Genomic DNA, 25359 nt, shown 5'->3' on the forward strand with positions numbered 1-25359 from the left:
CCAAATGGCCAGAAGCATTCCTATCCAGGCAGAATAATACAGCATTCATAGCAAAGATCCTATTGGGAGAGATAATTATTGAAAGAAAGACTAGAAGAACTGCAAAAGTTATCATTAATTGAAAAAAGAGTTCCACTAGATTTTAGCCTACATGATTACAAGCCTGTAGACAAAATTAATATCAGAAACTTCACAAGAAGTTCAGTGTTAGAATCAAAATGGTATGGTCCACATGATTTAATCTTAGTCACACCTACATCTGCAAAAATCAAAGGAAAAGATACATGGTATCATTACATGCACATCAAGTTCTCAGTGAAGGCAAGACCTCATTCAAAAATTCAGCCTCAACCTCAAGACACAGAATCTGACATAGAAATAGAGCCTCAAACAAAAAATCACAATTAGAAATAAAGCCTCAAACAGAAAGAGGCCAAGACACGGATACAGACATAAATGAAGCACAAGATCACATAGATAGCCAAGACATAGATCAACATCAGGAGCAAGACACTCAGAGATTGGTTTAGATTACACAAATGCCTCATTCACACATGAAAATCAGCAGTTAAGTCTATCAGAATTCAGCAGTGGTGAATGAAGAAGAATGAACATTATACTAATAACATCAAAAACAAGTACAAACACAAAGAATCTCATAAGATAAAAATTTAATGGCAAGACAAGATTTAATACAATAATACACAATCAGACACTGGCTCCTGATCCACGGAATTCTTCAATCAAGTCGACAACTGGCAACATGTGTATCCAGCAAAGAAGAAGAGAGATGAGATTCCGAAGATTCTAAAGATTCCAGAAACACCAGGATATCAGGATATCAGGACCAGCACAAGGATGACACAAGACACATTGCACAAAGACTGTACAAGGACCAGAGCTGTGACAACTGCTATGTGACTTGGACAACATCACTGGAAGAATCATGGAGAAAAGATCAGCTGATCGGGATTAGGTTTGAATAGTGCAAGGTTTTCACATTCAGACACAAATCAAAAAGAAATGTACACACTAAGATGCATGCAACAGAATACAAGCTGATTGACAGAGAGACTATGAAAGAAAAGGTGAGTATAAACCAGATAACAAATTTTAGGTGATACATCCAACACATAGACACAGTAAAGTCACACCACATATACGTAGTGTAAATAGATGTAAATAGATTAGTGTACCAAGTACAGTGGTCATAATAAACAAGAGAACTAAGATTCCTTGTAGGGACAAAAAGTACTCATACTTTCATAGGAACATCACATGAAAACCTTGTACATAGGTAATGTATTGTTACTAACAAATAATGAATAGCTTACTAACCGGTAGAGAGAGAGAGAATAGTGAAAGGGAAATTCAATTCTAGCTAGCATAGGGACAGTTATGAATGTTCAAATAGGACAGACATTAGAAATGTCAGTCAGTCAAGGGGGCAGCTGGGTAGCTCAGTGGATTGAGAGCCAGGCCTAGAGACGGGAGGTCCTAGGTTCAAATCCGGCCTCAGACACTTCCCAGCTGTGTGACCCTGGGCAAGTCACTTGACCCCCATTGCCTACCCTTACCACTCTTCCACCTATAAGTCAATGCACAGAAGTTAAGGGTTTAAAATTTAAAAAAAAAAAAAAAAAAAAAGAAATGTCAGTCAGACATCGTATAGTGTAGGTTAGTTAGCAATGAACTAATTAACTAATACATTAACATGGTTTCAGGAATTACTTACACACTAATCTTCCTAACAGTAGATTAGGGACTTGAGATAAATGTTTGAATTTGCTGTGTATTAGGAATGTTTAGTTAAAGTTCAATTTTAGAAACTTAAGATAGTTTGTGGCAAGATTGCATTGACTTAGAATAAGTAAGAAGTAAGATAGATAAGTTATTGTTAGAATTCTATACTGCTTACATGTCTCCTTATGTTCAAATGTTATGACTTATGGAAACATTGTATTCATATCCCACACTTTCCCAGAAAAATATATCCCAAACCCTTGTCATTATTATTAGGCAAGCAAAAGTAGATAGGACATTATCTAAGAAAAGATTTATTATTTTGGGGAAGGGTAGTTAGAGGGATAGGGACACATAAGTTAGATAAGCATAGAGTAGAAATCCACCAGTGAAGAAAATCAGCAGGAAATTTGCAGGTTGAAATTTCCAAAAACAAAATGGCATTTGTTATATTAAATAATCTGGGAAATGGATGCCACTTTGACTGACAGTGATGGCAGTTGAAAGACTCAGAATGTTCCCAGGTGCCATGAGCCAGGGCAAACGTCAGTTGACCTTATCCTATAAATACCCCTCACAAACACTTTGAGGGAGGTCTCAGGACTGAGAAGTCTCTGGACTCAGAGGCTGAGAACTGGAGATCACAGATCTCTGCCAACCTCTGTGGTTCAATCTGGGCAGTGGGTGGCTGGAAGGGTGGTTTGAAGGGTCGTTAAAGGTTGCCAGGTGGTTTAAGAAGAAGAGGGCAGGAATAAACCTGAATCTATTTCTTGATAGACTCTGAGAGCCAGTGAATCACAAGCACTGGTGAGAAGAGAGCTGAGAGAATAAAGACCATCAATACATCTGCAGCAATAGCCTCCTAATTCTCTGGCTTGGCTGTGGCCAAGTCCAGCCAGAGATAGAGGGAGAGGTGAAATCTCCAGCCTCCACCTGATCAATAGCCTCCAGTCCTGATTGCTAATTAGTCTATAGATAAAAGATCAATAGGGTTTCTAATCCCTGATCCTTGACCTTGTTATCCTTTCCCTATTTATAGAAAAAAGAGTGTTCAACAACAATTACCTTCCTGAGTGGTCTTTCTATCACGGCCCTTGAGAAGGGAGTCGAATGCAGTCAGATCCTGAATGTTATCCAAGGCAGATCAATAGCCTTATATTAATATATTAATTAATATATATTAATGTATATTAATAAGGGGATAACTTGAAGCATCAGTCAGGGTAATAGGAGTTAGGTGTTCCTCCAACCAACTGCATCTGAGGAGATCATAGATAGATACACATCATCACCATCACTATATCTCTATATCTCCCTTGTACCTTATATTCCTATAACAAAATGCTCAAATCCTCAATCACCCTTTTTGACTTAGAAGTTTCCATCATTGGATCAGAGATCCATTCCCAAGAAGACTAGCACCTGGCTGGAGCCATCCTTTTGTATCCATTGTAGAAGACCACTTCTGGCTACAGCCTCTTTCCCAGGCCTGCTTGTAAACTGTTAATGTATGTTTGTTGTGCTTAATTCTCCAAAACGCATAGAAGTCCCCAAGTTCTATTATTCTTGGGAGAATCATCTAGCACAATGATTCTCTCAGAGACACTGTCCCCAGAGTCTGTGTGGTATGTAGCACTTGGCTCTGTGTGGTAAGCAAATATTAAGGATTTGTCACTTTTCCTGATTAAAGATTTGGTTTTATGACTACTTTAGTGGTTCTGTGTTTTTCCAAGTTGATATATGTATGAAGCAGGCAGAGAATATGGCAAGGCAAGTAAGCAGGCCAAGGAAACAATTTTAACAGTTTTCAACTATGTAAATGGAAACAATTCTCTCCTCACCCCAAAACTTCCAGACACTTTGTATTCATAATAACTATTAATCTTTTTAAACCCTTACCTTGTCCTAGAATAGATACTAAGTATCGGTTCTAAGGCCCAGGAACAGTAAGAGCTAGGTGATAGGGGTTAGAGGACTTGCCCAGGGTCACACAGCTAGGACACATTGGAACCCTTGACTACTCATTTCTAGGTCTGGCACTCTATTCACTGAACACCTAAATGTTTCAAATATTAATCTTTACAGAAAAATCAGAAAATGTGCTTCTGTCTACTTTGTACAAATGAGGGATTGTGGGTATAGGAAGTTGTACACATTGTCAGATTGAGTTAACCTGAGGGTTGGTTTCCTCAACTACTATGCCTTCCTCCATCTTTCTTTCTTCTTTTTTAAAAAAGATGATTATTTGATTTGGTGAGAGAGGTAAGATATATTGGGAAATGAGGGAAATGAAAAAAGAAAAGATAGCAATCAAGCTTTTAAAAGTTTTACAAACTCAGGCTAGGTGTACCTGCACCATATATAATGGACCAATGTCCCAAATTGCCCAGGGACGTTGGGTAAATGAAATGTTACTGGAATAAGCTCAAGCCAGTGCCCAAGGGCTGTTGAGTATAATTTGACCAGGATAGGAGGCAGTAAGTCCAAGACCAAAAAGCTGAACATAGTGTACAGGGAAGTCAGTGCTGCCAGAGGCTGAGTCAGGGTGGGGTGCTTCAAACCACTGGGAAATGGGACACTTCCAGGTCCTACAAACTGCTCTGAAAGTCATTCCATAGGGTTAGAGAATTTTGTACCTTGGACTTCATCCTCCAGAGGTCCTCTGGTATTTCTCAGAATTCATTTTAATCTCTCCACCACATTGGGTGGTCACGTTTTGTATATGTTTGTGGGGAACTCCACCTCTCTCTCACTCTTTTCCTACAGCCATGGATTGATTAGCTACTCTTTTTTACTTTAGTTATTATTAATAAACTTTATAAAATACTTTTAAAAGAATATCTATATTGACTTGATCTGCCTTTTGTAACATTTTGTGCCTTTTGTGATTTTTTTTGTATTTTATTGAATGTATTATTGCTTAATCTACCTCATTTGCACTCCATTGCTTTATCTACCTCATTTGCACTCACAATGAGGATTATGGCAAGTTAAAGAGGAAGTGAATCTTACTTTTTGGAAAGTATCCTCTATACTTTACCTCAGTGATTGTGAAATATATATATTTTAAATATTTTTGTTTCTCTTCCTACATGTGTCATATAGTATTTAATTTTTTCTCTCATTATTTGCATTTGAAGCACATGTCACAAGTATTGAAAAGATTTTTTGGACTGTTTGATTTTTGCAATAGAATAACTTAAGTTGTCCATTTGCCTAGCATATACATACGTACCCAAAAATCTTTGGACTATGGCAACCTGCCACTCGTTATTTAAATATTATGAGACTTTTGCTCAATGAATGTGTCTAAATCAAAGAGAAACGGACCACAAAGGAGCAAAGAAGTTAACCTACAAAATGCCAAACAAGCACAAAAGGTAAAAGATACCAAACCAATCCTATAGGGATTGAAGACATTCTGCGCAAAGAGCGCAAGACTTGATCATGTGGGAAAATGCTATTTCCCATTTGTTTCGAGATCTAGTCCCTTTTTCTATTTTCTTTCATGATGTGACAACTTACTGTAGTCCAGACTGCTACATTGTGTTAGTAGTGATTTCATTGCAAAGCTTATGGGACAGAGATCGCTACAAAAACCTGTTGTGATTTGTGATTTTTTTCCCTTTTTTCCTACAATTTTTTGACATTTTTGAAATTCTATATTTCACTCAGAAGTTATTTTTTAATTTCTTTAGTTTCTTTGATGTTTTTGATAATTAATTCATAAATCTAATGACTCAACCATATATCCCTGTGTGATTCCTATGTGTACCCCTGTATCCTCCTCAGGGGGAAATGTATTTTTATCCTCCTCAGGGGGAAATGTATTTTTATCCTCCTAAGGGGGTGGACTATGTTATTATTGTGAACTTTGAATTTCAGCCAAATTTAGAAAAAGAGATTACCTCCCAGAATCCAGAATGCAAACTTTTTGGAGAAGGTGCCATGAAGATGCCTGCAGAGACCACACACTGTACCAAAAGATCCGAAGTGAACTTTGGGATGTCCTAAATTGAATGATGGAGGATTGAATACATTATTTTGAATGTATACTCTCATGCCAAAGGGGATTGCCCCCAAATTTTTTTTATCACTGTAGCAATAATTGATTTTGTTTTCTTTCCCTTTCATCCCCAACTTATTGTAATTTAAAAGTTGGTTATTTAAATGATCCCTTTGGGGAGACTTGTCTCCCAAATATATCATGGGGGAGGGGAAATATATAGTCAGAGAATTTTGTACCATGGACTTCATCCCTCAGAAGTCCTTTAGTTTTTCCCAGAATTCCTTTTAATCTTTCCACCATGTTGCATGGTCATGTTTTGTAAAGAGTTGTGGGGAACTCCGCCCTTCTCTCTCTCTTTTCCCATGACCATGGCTTTATTTGCTAACCTTTTTACTTTAGTTATTATTAATAAACTTTATAAAACATAATACTTAGTTATTGTATATTAATTTTTATCTTTACAATTCCTTGAATATTTTAGGCCTTTCACAATACCCTAGAGCCCTGCATTATTTGCGGTAGTGCCAGACCACCATTGCTGACTTCAGAACCAGACAAGTGCTAAGTCTCCTTTCCTGGGAGATGGCAAGGTTGGGGAGTGGCTTAGAATGTTTATTCCCGTGGATAAGGGTGGGAAGCCAGAGATATTGGTTCAGGTTTCAGATCCTGACTGCAAATGCCACAAAGGAAGCAAGAATAGCCACTGAGGACTGTCTCCAGATCCCCAGGCTTGGGGTTCTGCATTCAACCCTCATGCAGATGACATTTCCCCCTTCAGAAAGGATGATTTTCCCACTGTTCAGAAGAAGCAGAAAGTGACAATAAATCCCCTCTCCCAACAGAGGGGAGGGCACCCATGCCTCAATTTCCCACAGTGTGTTCTCTCAAGTCAGGGAGCATTGAGTAGGCACCTCCTGTGTGCTAGGATCCATGCTAAGCCCAATGGTCAAAGGACAGTACAGGGAGTCCCTTGAGGGCAGGCCTCAACTTCTCCTCATACAGTAAGTGCTTAATAAAAGTATCCTTTTTTGGAGGCAGAATCAAGATAGTGGCTTAGATGCAGCAAAAGTCCAGACCTCTGAAAACCCTTCCACACCAATCAGAAACAAAGTGCTTTGAGGGGATAGAAAACCAAATCTAACAACAGGACAGAGCTGGGCGATCTTCCTGCTAGATTCAATTTAAAAGGTACACCCCAAAAAAAGCCTAAATTCTTTAACTCTCACGTTCAAGGAAAAGGAAGAAGGAAGGTCCCAGGATCCCTCCCCCACCTAGAGTGCTGAGTCTCCAGTGGTTGTTGTAATTTCTGGAAGGGCAAGGACTCTAGTACAGAGGGAGTGCCTTGCTGACACATTGGTGCCAGGCTCAGGGCATTAAACACAGGTGGCAGGGAGGCAATTGGAGGAGAAGTGCAGATTGAATGGTCTGGTCTCAGTCAAAATACTCCATCTTGACCCACCCCCTCTTTCTTGAGCTTTTGGCCCCAAAGCACATCCAGCTCCTCAGATCAACTTCACTGTGGTTTAATCTTATCAATAGGGCAGATAAGAAGCCTTCAGAGGCCAGGGAAGCTCAATCTCCAACAGCCCTCCCCCAATGATTCTACTGAGAATCTTGCTGACTAATCTCCAAGGAGGAAGGCTGCAACTACAACAGAATACCTTGATAACAAGGTGGGAAGCCCAACTCCCTTCAGCCTCCACACTTTCATCTACATCTTCAGCTTCTGTTGCTAGCTGGGGAAGATCTGACTTCAGGGCTCATTAATATGATCTGCCTCACATAGTCAATAAGCAGAGCAGAGAAGAAGCCCTTTCAGGACAGAATAGCCCAAACCCACAGATACAGCAAATAATCAAAGGAGCAAGATTATAGCCAGAGATGTGGGGAAAGGAAGAAAAATACGAGTAAAAAACTGAAAAAAGAAGAAGAAATTACAATCAACAGCTTCTCTCCAGGTAATGAAGAAAAAGCAAATGGAACAGAGGAGGACCAAGAAAAGCTAAACAAGAACACAGGAACTCCAGCAACTTGGACACAGGCTTTGGAAGAACTAAAAAAAAAAACAATTCGGCCTCAGACACTTCCCAGCTGTGTGACCCTGGGCAAGTCACTTGACCCCATTGCGTACCCTTACCACTCTTCCACCTATAAGTCAATACACAGAAGTTAAGGGTTTAAAATAAAAAAAATTAAAATTAAAATTAAAAAAAAACAATTGAAAAAACAATTAAGAAAGAATGAAGACAATTGGGAAAAGAAATTAAAAGCAAAATAAGTCATCTGGAGACAGAAAATAGTGTATTGAAAGCCAGAAGTGACCAGCTTAAAAACGAGGCAAAGAAGGTGAACTATGAACTACAAAGAAAATCAGACCAGAAGGAGAAGGATGACCAAAAAGCCAGGGATGAAATTTAGTCTTTCAAAATTAGAATCCAACACCTAGAAGCAAATGACTTCACAAGGAAGCAAGAATCTATAAAACAAAACCAAAAGAATGAAAAAATTGAGGAGAATAGGAAATACCTCATTGACAAAACCACAGATCTTGAAAACTGATCCTGTATAAAACAATTTAAGAATTACTAGACTACTGGAAGATCTTGACAAAAGGGAAAGCCTGGACATCATTCTATGAGAAATTATCCAAGAAAACTGCCCTGACATTCCTGAATAAAAGGGAAAAGTAGAGAATGGAAAAACCCACAGATCACTTCGTACATTTAAATCCCAATTGACAACTCTCAGGAATGTTATAGCCAAATTCAATAACTACCAAACCAAGGAAAAAATATTACAAGCTGCTAAGAAGAAGTCATTCAGATACCATGGAAACACATTTAGGATAACACAGACTCTGGCTGCATCTACACTGAAGGACTGGAAGGCATAGAATATGACAAACAGCATAGGATGAAATATCAATATATATGTATGTATAAATAAATATAAAACTAACATTATCAAAGAAAAAAGAAAAAAACTAACAGTATCAAAGAAAAAAATGAAGAGGAAATTATGGCAATCATTAAAAACTATTTTGCCCAATTATATGGCAATAAATATAGCAATCTAGTTGATGTGGATGAATATTTACAAATATATAAAATGCCTAGATTAACAGAAGAAGAAATAGGATACTTAAATAATCCCATATCAGAAAAAGAAATTGAACAAGCCATCAAAGAACTCCCTAAGAAAAAATCCCCAGGGCCAGATGGATTCACAAGTAAATTCTATCAAACCTTAAAAGAGCAAATGAACCCAATACTATACAAACTATTTGACAAAATAAGCAAAGAAGGAGTTCTACCAAATTCTTTTTATGACAGAAATATGGTACTGATTCCAAAGCCAGGCAGATCAAAAACAGAGAAAGAAAACTACAGACCAATCTCCTTAATGAATATAGATGCAAAAATCTTAAATAGAATACTCACAAAAAGACTCCACCAAGTGATGATGAAGGTTATTCATTATGATCAGCTGGGATTTATACTAGGAATGCAAGGATAATTCAATATTAGAAAAACCATGCACATAATGGACCATATCAACAAACAAACCAATAAAAATCACATGATTATGTCAATAGATACAGAAAAAGCCTTTGGCAAAATACAACATTCATTCCTATTGAAAATGCTAGAAAGAATAGGAATAGAAAGACCTTTCCTAAAAATAATAAACAGTATGTATTTAAAACCATCAACAAGCATCCTATGCAATGGCGATAAATTAGAAGCCTTCCCAATAAGATCAGGAGTGAAACAAGGATGGCCATTATCACCTGTTATTTAACATTGTACTAGAAAAACTAGCAGTTGAGAAGAAAAAGAAATTGAAGGTATTAAAACAGGCAAGGAGGAGACCAAGCTGTCACTCTTTACAGATGAGATGATGGTCTACTTAAAGAATCCTAGAGAATCAACTAAAAAGGTAATGGAAATAATCAACAACTTTAGGAAAGTTGTAGGATACAAAATAAACCCACAAAAATCATCAGCATTTCCATATATTTCCAACACATCACAGCAGCTAGAGTTAGAAAGAGAAATTCCATTTAAAATCATCCTAGACAATATAAAATACTTAAGAATCTATCTGCCAAGACAAACATGGGAATTATATGAACACAACTACAAAACACTTTCCACATAACTAAAACTAGATCTAAACTCTTGGGAAAACATTAATTGCTCATGGGTAGGACAAGCTAACATAATAAAAATGATAATCCTACCCAAATTAATTTACTTATTTAGTGTCATACCTATCAAACTACCAAGAAACTTTTTATTGAATTAAAAAAAACTATAACAAAGTTCATTTGGAAGAACAAAAGATCAAGAATATCAAGTGAAATAATGAAAAAAATGTGAAAAGGGGGGACCTAGCTGTACCAGATCTTAAACTGTACTATAAAGCAGTGATCATCAAAACAATTTGGTACTGGTTAAGAGACAGTAGGGAGGATCATTTAATAGACTTATGGTAAATAACCTCAGCAAGACAGTGTATGATAAACCCAAAGAGCCCAGCTTTTGGAACAAAAAACCACTATTTGAAAAACTGCTGGGAAAATTGGAAAAAAGTATGGGAGAGATTAGGTTTAGATCAACATCTCACACCCTACACCAAGATACATTCAGATTGGGTGAATGACCTGAATATAAAGAAGAAAACTATAAGTAAATTAGGTGAACACAGAATAGTATGCTTATCAGATTTTTTGGAAAGGAAAGATTTTAAGACCAAACAAGAGTTAGAAAATATTACAAAATATAAAATAAATAATTTTTATTACATTAAATTAAAGAGGTTCTGTACAAGCAAAACCAATGCAATCAAAATTAGAAGGGAAGTAACAAATTGGGGGGAAAATCTTTATAACAAAAACCTCTGACTAAGGTCTGATTACTCAAATTTATAAGGAGCAATTGTACAAAAGATCAAGCCATTTCCCAATTGATAAATGAGCAAGGGACATGAATAGGCAATTTTCAGATAAAGAAATCAAAACTATCAATAAGCACATGAAAAAGTGTTCTAAATCTTTTATAATTAGAGAAATGCAAATCAAAACAACTCCGAGATACCACTTCACATCTAGCAGAATGGCTAAAATGACAGCAGGGGATAGTAATGAATGTTGGAGGGAATGTGGCGAAATTGGGACATGAATGAATTGCTGGTGGAGTTGTGAATTGATCCAACCATTCTGGATAGCAATTTGGAACTATTCCCAAAGGGCTTTAAAAGGCTATCTGCCTTTCTAGTAACAAACTCAGGGGTGGGGTTGGGGAGGCAGGATGGCCACAGGCCCATAGAAAGGACTCTGTGTGCTGTCTTTGGCACCTGTGCCACAGGTTCGCCATCACTAACCTAGGCCTTTTGGTATTCACAGGCCCCTTTGTAATGCACCTTAGACAGAGAGAGGTGCTTTGAGAATTGTTAAAGTGGTAAAAGGTTTGTCCAAAAGAAGAGGAAAGTTTCTAACTCATTGTGAGTTAGCAAGGCTCTTGGTTTTCAAAGGTGTTTTTGGATTGTAAAAAAAATTTTTAAGGAAAAGCTTAAAAGGCAAATCCTAAAACACTTCTTCAGAGAGAGATATAAATATTAGGTTTACAAGCCAAATGTTACTCTGAGAATTACACATGGATCTTATCTCACACAGACTCCTATTTTTAAATTTCAATTGTGTAATTCTCCCACACCTCAGTTTCCCCCTTCTACAACAACAATTAATAATAACTAGACATAGCTAAATGTGGGAAGCCAATAAGAGAATAGATAAAAATATGAGACTCCTTTTTTGACCCCTTTTGTGATCCTTGTGATTTCTTGTTGAAAAGTATTGTGGCTTTATTGAAGAGCTTTAGGTTCATTGCAGACCAGCATTTAAAAGGTTAACACTCGCCCACTTTGGCCAGGAATGCAGCTCCCTGGTACTGCCAAGGCCAAAACCTTAGCAGGGGCAATTCAACCTTGAGAAAAATATTCCCCAACTTGGCTTTCTGATAAGAACCCAGTCAAAATTCAGCCTTGGCCTTGGTCTGTTCTGAAACCAATGAGACCTTTTATATTTTGATATGATATAATTTATAACTTCTGCGCATCTGCAAAGTTTTGACGTGGGGGTGGTTCTTTTGTGTGAAATGAGTCTTGAAATACATATAATAAACTCCATGCTCTTGGAGACAGAGCTGGAAGCATGACCTAAAAGATGTTCAGTGTCCCTTATTTCCTTTTCAACTAAACTGTCTTTATCAGATTATCAGAGATGATAAAGAGATCTCGAGATTTGATGCCTGAGCACAGAGACCTTGGATCTTGGATTGCTGGATTCAAGTAAAGGTTAGCCTTCCCCCTCAGACAACTCTCAAATTACGACAGTTTAGTTTCTGCCCAAAGAAGGGCAAGAAATCCAGAGTTTTCAGAACTCTCCCCTTAAGGAAAGACACTAGAAGTAAAAGAATAGATTAACAGAATGGGACACAGTGAATCAAAGAAAAGAACTCTTTTTATTGGTATAACTAAGCACATCCTCAGAAAATGGGGAGTAAAAATTAGTAAAGAACAGCTCACTAAATTTCTTGATCTTATTCAAAATTATAGTTCATGGATTCCCTTAGAATTCTGGCAAAAAGTTGGCAATGATTTGAAAAATTATTATACTGAGCACAGATCAGAACAAGTGCCAGAAAAATTTTCATTGGCTGCTGAAGAAACAACTTTGTTACCTGGTCTGAATGCAGAGAATGTAATCTTTAAGGTTTTGGTGTTAGAATCAGAGGAGGAAAAGGCTAATCATATATCAAAACAGAGCTTTAAAATTCAAATGAAAAAGCCACTAGCAGCAGCCCCTCCTCCACCTAAAAACCTCTCTTCCAAAGAGGAAAGAGAGGTAAAAGCAGAGGAGCCTTTGCCACTTGAAGCCCCAATTCCGCAGCCCCGGCCCCAGAATAAAGGTTTTAAAGGAGCCCTAAAAAATGCTTGGAAGGATGGAGACACGTCTTTCTGTTTCCCAGTTATTTTTAGAGCAGATGAATTGGATGATGATGAAGGAGTAGCTCTGACATGGGAGCCTCTTCCCTACAAAGTGTTAAAAGAAATTAAGACAGCTTGTGCTTCATATGGTCCTGCTTCTCCATACACTTTAAATTTCGTGGAAACTTTGGGGGCAATTTGGATGACCCCTTTTGATTGGATTCAGACCTCAAGATATTCCCTTTCTGCAAAGGACTACCTCTTTTGGAAATCAGAATTTGATGAATTGGCAAAACAGAAGGCAGCCATTAATAAAAAAAACAGGGCATCAGAGTTACTAAAGAAATGTTACTTGGAATAGATGAATGGGAATTACATACTGATCAGATTAATTTACCTAGAGAAGCTCTAATTCAATATACGAAGTGTGCCTTAGGGGCTTGGCAAAGGATCCCAGTGACTAAGAAACTGTCCACAGGTTTGGCCGAGATTAGACAAGGATCAGAGGAAAAATACTCAGATTTTATAGAAAGGTTAAATCAGGACGTAAAAAAATATACAAATGATGAATATTCAATCTGGGTAATAGTCAAAAAGTTTGCCTATGACAATGCCAATAATGTGTGTCAGAGTATGCTTCAAAATGTTAAAGAATCTGAGACTATTAGTGACTATGTGAAAGCTTGTGAGAACTTTACTCCAGCATATATGCAGGGTATAGCCATCGCAGCAGCCCTGAAAGAAAAAAATATTCTGAAATAATTAAGGGCTCACAGGCTGTCAAAAGCTCTTGTTCCAATGCCCCTAACTCTTTGTGTCCCAGATGTGAGAAAGGTTACCACTGGAAGGAAAATTGTAATTCCAAATTCCATCGAAATGGTTACAGATTACCTGATAAGAGATTTCAGGGAAGATGGAAAGGAGGCCAACCACTGACCCCACCAATGACTAAATTTAATCCAAGAATTCATCCTAGCTTAGCCAGTTCCTTACTAGAGTTAACCAATTTTCTGAATAATACCTTTCCTTTTTCTCCAGATTTCTTTAGCCACGTAAGATGTGATTTATTGATCTTTAATAGGATGTCTTATATTTGTTAGAGTATGCATGAAATGCCTGGGAAATATATCTTTGATCAGCCTGTGTGTCTATACATTGTGTTTATGTGTCTATGATCTGTTTGTAATTTAAGTGTTATGGTTTTGTTTGTTTTTGATCACAGTGGAATTTTTAAGAAAAAAATCTCTCTCTTTCTTATTCATTCCAGAAGAATGGGAAAGACAGACAGAGGAGTTTGAAAAATTCAGAAAAATAATATCTCTAATGGATTTCTGACTGTTTTAAACTCTAAAAGAATTTAATTGATTAAAAGAAATCATATTCTCTGCTCTCATTAAGGCGAGAATCAACAAGATAATTTGTCTACATTTCTTCTTCCATTTCTTACTGGCCATAAGAAAGGGAACAAAGAAATCATAAGAAAATAACAGGGGACAGATTTGATCCCACCACCAAATTCTATCAAAACGTTAAATACTGAGATGTATATTTAATCAAAATCACCAAGGATTCTAAATGCAATCAAAAAAAAATTTTTATTCAGACAGAAAAAGCAATGATTCTGAACTGTGTACTGAGGAACAGAAGTGCAATTTAAAACTTTCTTAGCTAATCAGAATCGTCATTTCACCTAAATGCTTAACCAAGAGTGGTAAAAACTTTTGGACTGACACAAGTTTAATGTACCATTAATCACACTGATGAAAGTGAAAATCTTAACATAAATTATTAGAACAATACCATTGGCTTGTATTTCATAACTAGACCCCTTTAAACAGAGAATGGTTCATGAGAAAAAATTAAAGCAAAATTGAACCATCCATGCTGCCTCAGTTCAGCAAGAAATAATTTTGTAAAGTCAAAAAACATAGCTCCTTTTTCTCAAAACTCACAGCCCTTTTTCTAATTCATTAGGATACATATTTGCTAAGAATTTGAATAGATACTTATGGTATAGTATAAATCTATTGACTAACAGTTAGAAAATGGAATTTCAGTTAATTTTAAGTATGCCCAAAAATTTATATTGGAAAAGTTATCTATTAAGACTTGCAGTGTGTAAAATATGGATTAAAATAATCAGATTTGCCAAAAATGCTTATCAAACTAAATTTGAGGATTTGAAATTTTATAAGGATATTAGTTCATGATTTAAAAGAAATATTTAATCAGGTATGTAGATTTGTCCTAAGGTATAGAGAAGCCAGACTATAGGTTTTGTTCTTCTTTAAGCAGAGGTCTGAAAGAATAACTGGTATATGTAGGAAATCTTGTTAAGTAGTTTTAATCAGGGACAATTTGGATGTAGTGAAGTTTAAATTAATATTCATTTGGAAGTGATAAATCATCAAGGTTTTAAAATAGTCATGCAAATTTTATAAATCCAGTAACTGAAGAGATAAAGAGCACAGCTGCTTGAGAAGTGGTGACAGCCTTGGACGTGTTTCAAAAGTAATTTAACCCCTTTGTATGCATAGGAAGGAGAGTCTCTATGATTTTTTTCAGAAACAGGGAAGAAAAATAATTATTGTGACAACTTAAATTTATGCTTTAAGTTACTAGATCCTAGTCAAATTATGTCTCCTATGTTCACTATTTCACTAGTATTTAAAGGTTATTTGAATAGATTGTATTCTCATAATATTTGTGATTTGTAGTAATGCATTCAAATCCAGAATATAAAATTATAATAAAATGCATAAGCCTCATAATAATTTCATATCATTGTTAATATGTACTTGATTGTGATGGCTTTAATATTATTATTATAATGTCTTTTCTGAAATAAAACTATTATTTGCAAATGTAGTAATATTCCAAAATACCTGGTTGCAAATTTTGAAGTTTTAAATCAATAACCTTTGAAGAGTAATTTTATATCATGATCAAAACATGTAAATCTTACAAATACAATAATTTAAATAGTCATAGAGGATTAAAAAAAACAAAAAAAAACTGCTAGAGAGAAAAGGAATTTTCTTTCCTTTTAAAAACTTAGAACTTCTAACAAATTTATTAACCCCTTCCTTACAATAAATTTAGAACCTAAAGGGGTAATTAGCAGTCTCATTGAATTTTGATGTTATGTAGACAATAATGTTGCAAGCAAAGCTGATACAAATATTGGGTTTTAATAAAATTATTATTGAATGTTATCAAAACATGGTCCTTACTTTGTGAAAACTGAAAACATATGTTTAAATGTAAACTATGTGTAAAAGATATTTTTAAAAAATTGATCATGTCTATTTACAATAATATAAGATTTGTATTATGAACTAAAAGTTTTAAGTAAATTGACTATCACACTGAGCTAAGTGAATAACCAGCCCCTACCCCTGCCTTAATCATCTCTAATCAAGATAAAATTGATGAAAACTTAATTCCAAGCAAAGCTGTTAATTCTTTTTCTGTATTATTGGAAAGAATTACCAGATAACTTATACATTGAGAAACTGTTGAAAAGAAAATTTGTTTATTATATTTTGTAACATTATAATTTTTCAGCGTGTATGTAAATCTTGGAAACCTTTCAAATGCTATTGGTAACAATTACTGTTTAAGGTAAAAGTCATTGGATTTGCAACTGATATTACTCATTTATGGATCATTGATTTGGATTCACCATTCAAAAGAAAGATATCACTGATAAATAATCCCTGACTCTTACCTCAAGTTAAAGAATGTTATACTCCCTTCCCTCCTTTTGCCACATTCAAAGCAAAGTGACATAATAATTGAAGCCCCAGAATTTTGAATGTTTATAACAAGCCAATATGTTCCACTCTTTACTTAAGAAACTGTACCCATCCCAAGTGTTGTTTCAATGAAAGTTAGTTTGAACCTCTTGTAAATTAATTTATTTGTATAATTTCTGAACATCAATTGGAATAACTAATTACAGATACAAAGAAACAAACAATACCCCAGAATTATAATATGGGGGTCAAGGTTTTGTTTTATTCATACAGAAAATGGATCTGATTTGGGGTTAAAAGACATTTCACTAAATCTAAACCATATATATAATTTTGATTTTTAAAACATTTTTTACTTTAAAAAAACCATTATTTTTCCCCAAAATTTTAATTTTCTTATTGCTTTTCCTTTTATTTCTTTTATAGAATAATTGACTTTTTCTCATTTTTTGTACTTAAAGTACATATTATCAATATTAATCCTCTTTGATTTTACAGTAATTTAAGTTTAACATTAAGGCATACCCACAAAGCCTTAGACTACGGAAACCTACCATGAATTGGTAAATATTATGGGACTATAATTAATGATTTTGTCTGATTCCAGGAGAAGGGAACAAAAGAGCCACAAGGTTAAGGAGACTACCAAGTCCAATGGGATTGGTGAGAAACTGCACAGTGCCTACTACCGCAAGGTCAAAAAAAGCTGTACCAATCCAGGAAGGATTAAATTTAAAGAAAAGGGGGAGAGTGTTAACCTTTTAAATGCTGGCCAGCTAGGAACCTAAAGCTCTTCAATAAGGCCAAAATACTTTTCAACAAGAAATCATAAGGATCACAAAAGGGGTCAAAAGTGGAGTCTCAGATTTTTACCTATTCTCTTATTGGCTTCCATACATATTCCCCCATTTTCTTTATATTAAAATGATTTATTACACATGAAAACTTTTTAATAATGAAAGGAGTCATCAATTAGTTATAATCATCAGCTATAGCTTGATCTGATAGGATTTACAAATTAAACTGTTTATTTCTGACTCTCTACAGCTAAACACACTTCATCTTGGGAAATCATCTTCATCAGGTGTGTATTTTCTCAGAAAATGTTGCTCCCTCTGCTCCAGAAATCATGGAGATGGTCCTTCTAAAAAATTTTTTTTCATAATACAACTTCTAACAGTATTTATGAATCCACGCATAAAATTTCTGCAACCAAATTTCTTTACCCCAGGTTCTGTAGCATATACAGAAATCACTGGGCTGTGATTCTAAGACTAAGATTCAAGTTTCAATCATGTTCAAAAACTGGAGATCCCTTTTTCTAACTGTTTCTACAGGAACTTCATTAGCAAAACTCCATTGAGCTAACATTTCATAAATACTAGCCTTAAAAATCCTTCTACTTGGTTGATTGGAAAATAGAAACTTTCATTTCATGATGTGCCTTCTGTGCTGATTATAGGAATTATAGGAATTTGTCATGAAAGGAGAAGGCAGGGGAAGAATTATAATCATCCTTTTATCTTAAGAGGACATCTTTTATCTTAAGAGTGAGTGGCTCAAAACTCTCTGACTTCATGTACAGGCCAGAGCTATCATTGGCTCAGACCATAGTTGTTTCACTCATGGAACCACAGAATCCAAAAGGTCCCACCAAGTCAGAAGAGACCTGTCCAAGATGAGGCTAGGACCGCCTTTCCAACTATTATAGGACTTTTACTTATCCTCTGAGTACCTCATTATTCCTCTTTTGAATGATGGTTAGTCATCAGAGAATAATACATGAATTCCACGTTTACAGTAATATCAGTTAAGATGCCCAAAGCCTTTTACCTCAAATGGCAAAATCTCATCCATTGCAGCTCAGAGAAATTTATTTTCTCAGTGGTCCAATTTCATTATCCTGAAACCTATAACCCATATTGTTACAGCAAGGAAACACACTGACCCCAGAATTGTGGAAAGAAACAATTTATTTATGCATAGGCCTAGCTTGGAATAATCTCCCAAGAGACTAAGCACAGAATCGTTATAGGATAAGGTTTATATAGATTTTGCATAAGTGCTGAGATTATGGATGGGAAGGGTAGAAGGAACAGGACCTGGGAGTACTGACTGAAGACAACTACTGGCTATTGGTGATAAATGATGAGACATTCAAGGTTGGATGATCAGACTTACTCAAGTCCATGGATCAGTCAGAATGGGGTTAGGGGGACATGCATAATGAATCAGCACGATTCAGCAAGTAAGTAGAGGTGATTAATTGGGAATGAGAAGAGAGGGAGAAGGAAGGGGTGGTCAGTCCTAGAATAAGAAGAGAGGGAGGAAGGAAGAGGAAGGAAGACTGCTTCTACAATACAAGCTTTTCCCCTTACTTGTTTACTCTAATGGCTTGGCTTCTCAAAGCCTTATAAGTTTACAGCTAAAAGGTTCTTCTCCTTAGCTTCTCTATACAGTGAATACTAATTCAGTATTTTCTTCATTCTTCATTTATATAATTATTTTCTGTCCTCAAAAGACTCTCCTAAATCTACAATAGATCTAACTAAAAATATTATGTCTCCAATTATTAACATTTCATTTACTTCTCTGAAAAAATTCAGGGTTATGTAGCTTGTCCCTCCTTCTTGGGAGGGGAGGGAAATGAGACAGCTAATGTCTTAACTTACTAGTCTCAAAACATTCACTCTTTCTCCCCTCAAAGCCTCTGCTTAAAGCAGAATCAAGTTCTCTATTTTCCTTCTGACATACCACATAACTACATACATGTAACTTACATATGACATTCCTCTCAATGGGCTTTACTAAGAAGCCTCATATTCTTATTAAGGTCCCTTAACATCTTGTTCCTTTCATATGCTAATTCCCGCACTTCTCTCACCTTCTACATCCTGCTTTTTCCATCACTACTCAGATACATTTGCACTCTACCAGGTATCATTTTTACATGCTATTAATGGCTCAAAAGAGCAGACTATCAATCTTCTTTAAAATTGCATTATTCACATACATAATATACATGATATCTTTGTATATTGTCTTATGCAATTCAACTGAACATTAATATAGTTTACAGTATAAATTCATAAACCATTTGCGATTAAATAAAATCACATTCTAACAAATTACATTTCGATACATTTATGTCTAAACAGAATCATTCTTGTCCTGCCAGGGGCCATCAAACACCAACCTGAATGACAAGGTCTCAGATGATATCCTAGAACAGCAGAGCAGATTCTAGGGAGGATGTTTATTCCCACTCAAGACCCCCCCCCACGTGACTTATCTCTTATTAACACTCCTTGTTGGGATTATTGTGATCAATATCTCTATTTAGCCCCAGGGAAATACAAAAAAAAATAGTAAAGGCTGTTACTAGAGCTTTTATAGACCCCCTACAGACTCCTAGGAAATTCCCACCTTTACATGTATTAATACAGAAATTCCACTAAAGTCTCTCCACAACAAACCAGCAATTAATAAGTTAACATTAAAAAATTTAAAACCCCAGAAAAACTGCACTTTAGAATTCCAATTCCCATACACAGAAACTTGGAGGATTGCCCTCAAGCTTCCCTGATCCTTGATGTGGAATACCAACACAGAGAGAAGGGAGGACAAAGGATGAAAAATTAGAGCAAGTTACCTATGGACTGTTCTCCTTAAAGCCCAGAGATCAAGGAACAGAACAAACTCACCTCTGAAAAATATTGAAAAACAAAAGGCTACAATTGAAACAATATTTCGACTGGGTTGGGATTATTGTATGTTTTGAATTCTGATTTAAAATGTAATTGTATAATCAACTAGCATAACGAATCATAACTAATTAATTATACATCTTAATAGAATAGAGAGTAATCATGCTTAATTTGATTGGTCAAAATGTAATTGAGGTGATGGAATACTATTGTGCTCAAAGGAATAATAAACTGGAGGAATTCCATGTGAACTGGAAAGACCTCCAGGAATTGATGCAGAGTGAGAGGAGCAGAGCCAGAAGAACTTTGTACACAGAGACCAATACATTGTGGTAAAATAGAATGTAACGGACTTCTGTACTAGTAGCAATGCATTGACCCAAGACAATTCTGAGGGATTTATGGAAAAGATGCTGCCCACATTCAGAGGAAGTACTACAGGAGTGGAAACAGAAGAAAAACAACTGCTGGAACACATGGGTTGAGGCGGACATGATTAGAGATGTAGACTCGAAACTACCACACCAATGCAACTATCAACAATTTGGAAATAGGTCTTGATCAATGACACATGTTAAAACCAGTGGAAATACACATCTGCCATGGGTGGGAGGGGGAATTCGGGGGGGTGAAGGGGAAAGTAAGAGCATGAATTATGTAACCATGTTAACTTTTCAAAAAAATCAATATTAATAAATGTTTTTAAAAAAGAAAGGAAAAAATGTAATTGACCATTGTCCTTGACAGAAATACATTCCCTGTGCCTCACGGATGGGTGGGAATAGTAATTTCCAGCCCAGCTATTCCATGATGAATAATTCTTCTCAAGCTTTTGCATCCTTTGTATAACCAAAGAAAATAGAATAATTATGAAATGTCAATCAAATGATTTTGTAATTCAGTACAAGTGAATACATAACTTAATCCATTATCTCTAAGAAAAGATGTATGGTGAGAATGAAACATGTATGTAATCTTTAAAAAAGGGTATAAAAAATAAAGCCAGCCCAAGGCTGCCAGAACAGTCTTTGGGATACATGATTGAAAGACTGACTGTATCCATTTCTTTTCATCTGCTGACACTGTCACACCCCCTCAAGCCCCTGGACCAGGGGAGAACAGGCTCTTCACATTGTCCTAAGTATATATATTTATATATGTAGGTAAAAATTCATATATTACAAATTAGTTACAAATTCATGGATTCTTTAACAATAGTCCAAACTCTTGATACATATTCCATTTTAATTTACAAACTTTTTCTTCCCAATGCTTACTACATTTTCACTTGGTGCTTGCTTCAGTAGTACATATATTAAACTAACATTTTCACTTGTGAGCTCAAAATTTTAAATTTACAAAATCATAATATTTCATCACATCTTCTTCTAAAAAGCTGGTACTGGGGGTGGCTGGGTAGCTCAGTGAATTGAAAGAGCCAGACCTAGAGATTGGAGGTCCTAGGTTCAAATCTTACCTCAGACACTTCCTAGCTATGTGACCCTGGGCAAATCACGTAACCCCCATCACCTAGCCCTTACCACTCTTCTGCCTTAGAATCAATACATAGTTTTGATCCTAAGATGGAAGGAAAGGTTTTTAAGAAAAAAAATAATAAAATACCAAAAAAAAAATCTATTTTCTTATACCCTTCATTGAACTCTCATATTTCAACAAACTGCCAGCAAATATTGGATAAACACTTTTGGTTGCCCTTTAAAAGGCCTTTGACAAGTTAGCTTTCTCTTAATTCCCAGCTTTATTATCCATCATTCCTCTTCATACATTCCATGGTACTGCCAAATGATCCTTCTTGCTGTTCATCAGTACAACACCTCAAAGGTTTTGGAATTAGAAGATAAAGTAAAACTTGAAAGAATTCATCCTTCACCAACTGTAAGAGACTGCAACAGGAAAATTCACAAGAATATTATAGCTGTTTTGTAACTCCAAGGTTAAAGAGAAAATAATACGGGCACCTAGAAAAGAAAGAACTTGTGGAGCTACAATCAGGATAGCACAAGATCTGGAAACTCCTAGATTAAAATAATGAAGACTATTGAATACTATTTCACACATTCATCCATTTCATTTAGATTGTCAAATTTATTTTAATTTAATTGGGCAAAATAGCAGGTGAAATCATCCTTTTCATTCTTGAGAATGACAATTTGGTTCTCTTCTTTCTTATTTTAATCAAATCAACCAATACATTATCTATCTTATTTGTTTTTAACCAGCTCATAGGCTTATTTATTAGTTCAATAGGCCTTTTACTTTCAATTTATTTAATTTTTCCATTCATTTTTAGGATATCCAATTTAGTCTTTAACTGGAGATTTTTAAATGTATACTTTCTCTAGATTTTTCAGGGTCATGCCCAATTCATTGATCAGTTTTTTCTCTATTTTGTTAATATAAACACTAAGGGTTATAAATTTTACCCTGCTTACTGCTTTAGCTGAATCTCATCAAAGTTGATATATTGTCTCCTCATTGTCATTTTCTTCAGTGAAATCAGTGGTTGATTCTGTGATTTCTTCTTTCACCCACGACTCCTTTATTATTCCCCTTCTACTTCAATATAGGCTAAGAAAGGATTCTATACCCCAATGAACCTGACTATTCTTCTCTCTCTGAGCCAATTCCAATGAGAGTAAGGCTTATGTATTACCCATCACCACCCTCATCCTACCTTCCATAGTAACAGTATCACTCCATGCCTATGTGTGTGATATAATTCACCCCATTTACTTCTCTCTTCCCATTTCTCTTAGTAAAATCCTCTTTTTCATCCTTCATTTTTTAACATATCATCCTAAACTGTTTACTACCATACCCTCTGTCTATGTATACATCTTCTAATTACTGTGATAATGGTAACAATTTTAAGAACTATAGATATTATCTTACCATATAGAAATAGTAAAAAGTTGACCTTAGTGAATCCCTTAAATTCTTTCTCTTTCTTATTTACATTCTTATGCTTCTCTTGAATTTTGTATTTGGACATCAAATTTTTTGTTTGGTCTTTTCTTCCGATATGCTTAGGAATCTTATATTTTATTAAATATCCATACTTTCCTCAGAAAGAATATAGTTCATTTTAATGGGTAGGGGATTCTTGGTTGTGAACTCAGTTCCCTTGACTTTTGGAACATCGTACACGAAGTCTGGTCCTCCAGTGTGGAAGCTACTAGATTCTGACTGGGTTCCATGATATCTGAAATGTCTCTTTCTTAATGCTTGCAGGATTTTCTTCTTGTCCTAAGAACTCTTGAACTTGGCTGTAAAATTCCTGAGAGTTGTCATTGGGGATTTATTGCAGGAGGCAATCTGTGCATTCTTTCAATCTCTATTTTGCCCTCTTGTTCAAGAATATCACAGCAATTTTCTTGGATGATTTCTTGTAATAAGATGTCTAGGATTATTTTTGGTTGTGACTTTCAGGTAATCCAATCATTTTAAATCATCTCTCCTGAATCTATTTTCCAGGTCAGATGTTTTTTCAATGAGATATTTCATATTTTCTCCTATTTTTTTATTCTTTTTATTTTGTTTTTGTTTGTTTCTTGATGTCTCATGAAATCATTAGCTTATATTTACACAATTCTCATTTTTAAAAACTGAATTTCTTCCATGAACTTTTGATTCTCCTTTTCCATTTGGTCTGTTATACATTTCATGATACCCTTGTCTTCATTGGAATTTTTTGTCTTCTTTTCTAATAGGGCACTATTTTTAAAGAGGCTTTTTTTCTTTTTTGTGCTTCTTTTCACAGTTGACAAATTTTGCTTTTTAAGCTGTTAATTTCTTTTTTAATAACTTTCATTTTTTATTACCTTTTTTCTTCCCATTTCTCTTCAACCTGTCTTATTCAATTTTTAATTACTTCTAAGTTCTTCTAGAACTTCAAGGATGAGTTGAGTATAACATAATGAGTCCAAAAAAATTATGATATGAACAGAGAAAATGAAAAAATTATCTCCAGGCTTGAAAAAACATTGCAGTGAAGAAAAATAAGTGATGGAAGGCTGTGCCTCATTATTATTAATTATTATTGTTAATAATTAATAATTAAGTTTTATTATTATTATTATTAATGCTAGTGCCTTATTCTCATCAGATCTGGGTAAAAGAGAAAATAACATATACATATTGAAGGGTAAAATTTCCCTCACTTTTAAGGAGATAGGAGGATAAGAGATAAAGATAAGAAAGGGTCTTTTCAAGGGGTGTATAAATTAAGAAGAAAGAAGCTAAGGGGATTTGATAAGGCTGAGAATATTAAGAGGAAAACCAGGGGTAAGGGAGGAAATAATACAAGACATTCTCACAAAGAAATATAAAACTAATATAGCCAATATTAAAAGGAAAGCAATGGGAATGTGAAGGGTTTATAGATTTTTTCACAGATAATAATCTCATATCCAATATATAGAGAAAATTTTCATAAATTTATAATATGTACCTTTGTGTGATTGATAGATGGTCAAAATATATAAACAGCTTTTGGATGAAGACATCAAACCGATGTATAATTATATGAAAAGATGTTCTAAATCATTATTAGTTAGAGAAATGTAAATCAAAAGAACTCTGAGATAGGAGCACCTAGCTCTCAGGAGTGTTCTGAGGCCCCGATGATATTATATACGTACAATACTTTATAAATTTTATGGCAATATATAAATTTTAGCCATGATTAACTATTCATAAATACTTATTGACTGGCTAATAGAACATTTCATTTTTCTCTTTGTATTTCTAGCACCTGGTACAGTGTCTGGTACACAATAGGTGATTAACATATGCTAAGCAACTGATTGATATAAGGACCTTTCCAATTCAACATGTTACTGATTAATATTATTTATTCATTTTGTAACATCTGTGGTCTCTGTTTTCAATGCCCCTTCTCCAAAGGAAATGCAGGAGGCCCCCAACAGTCTGACAATTGCCTAATAGAGCTAAGGGAATTTTGAGTCACTGTTTCTGAAGAGGGGTTATCCTCAGAGTCCAGAGATAGAAATGAAGGCACTAAGAGGCACTTTAGCCAAAGTTAAAGGGGACTTAAGCATGATGCTCAGGAGATGTTGAGGGTCCAACTGCTCACAACCTGTGCCAAAACCCTGCACCTCCTGACAGCTGG

Source organism: Gracilinanus agilis, chromosome 6 (assembly GCF_016433145.1).
Source record: "Gracilinanus agilis isolate LMUSP501 chromosome 6, AgileGrace, whole genome shotgun sequence".
NCBI classification, from domain to species: Eukaryota; Metazoa; Chordata; class Mammalia; order Didelphimorphia; family Didelphidae; genus Gracilinanus; species Gracilinanus agilis.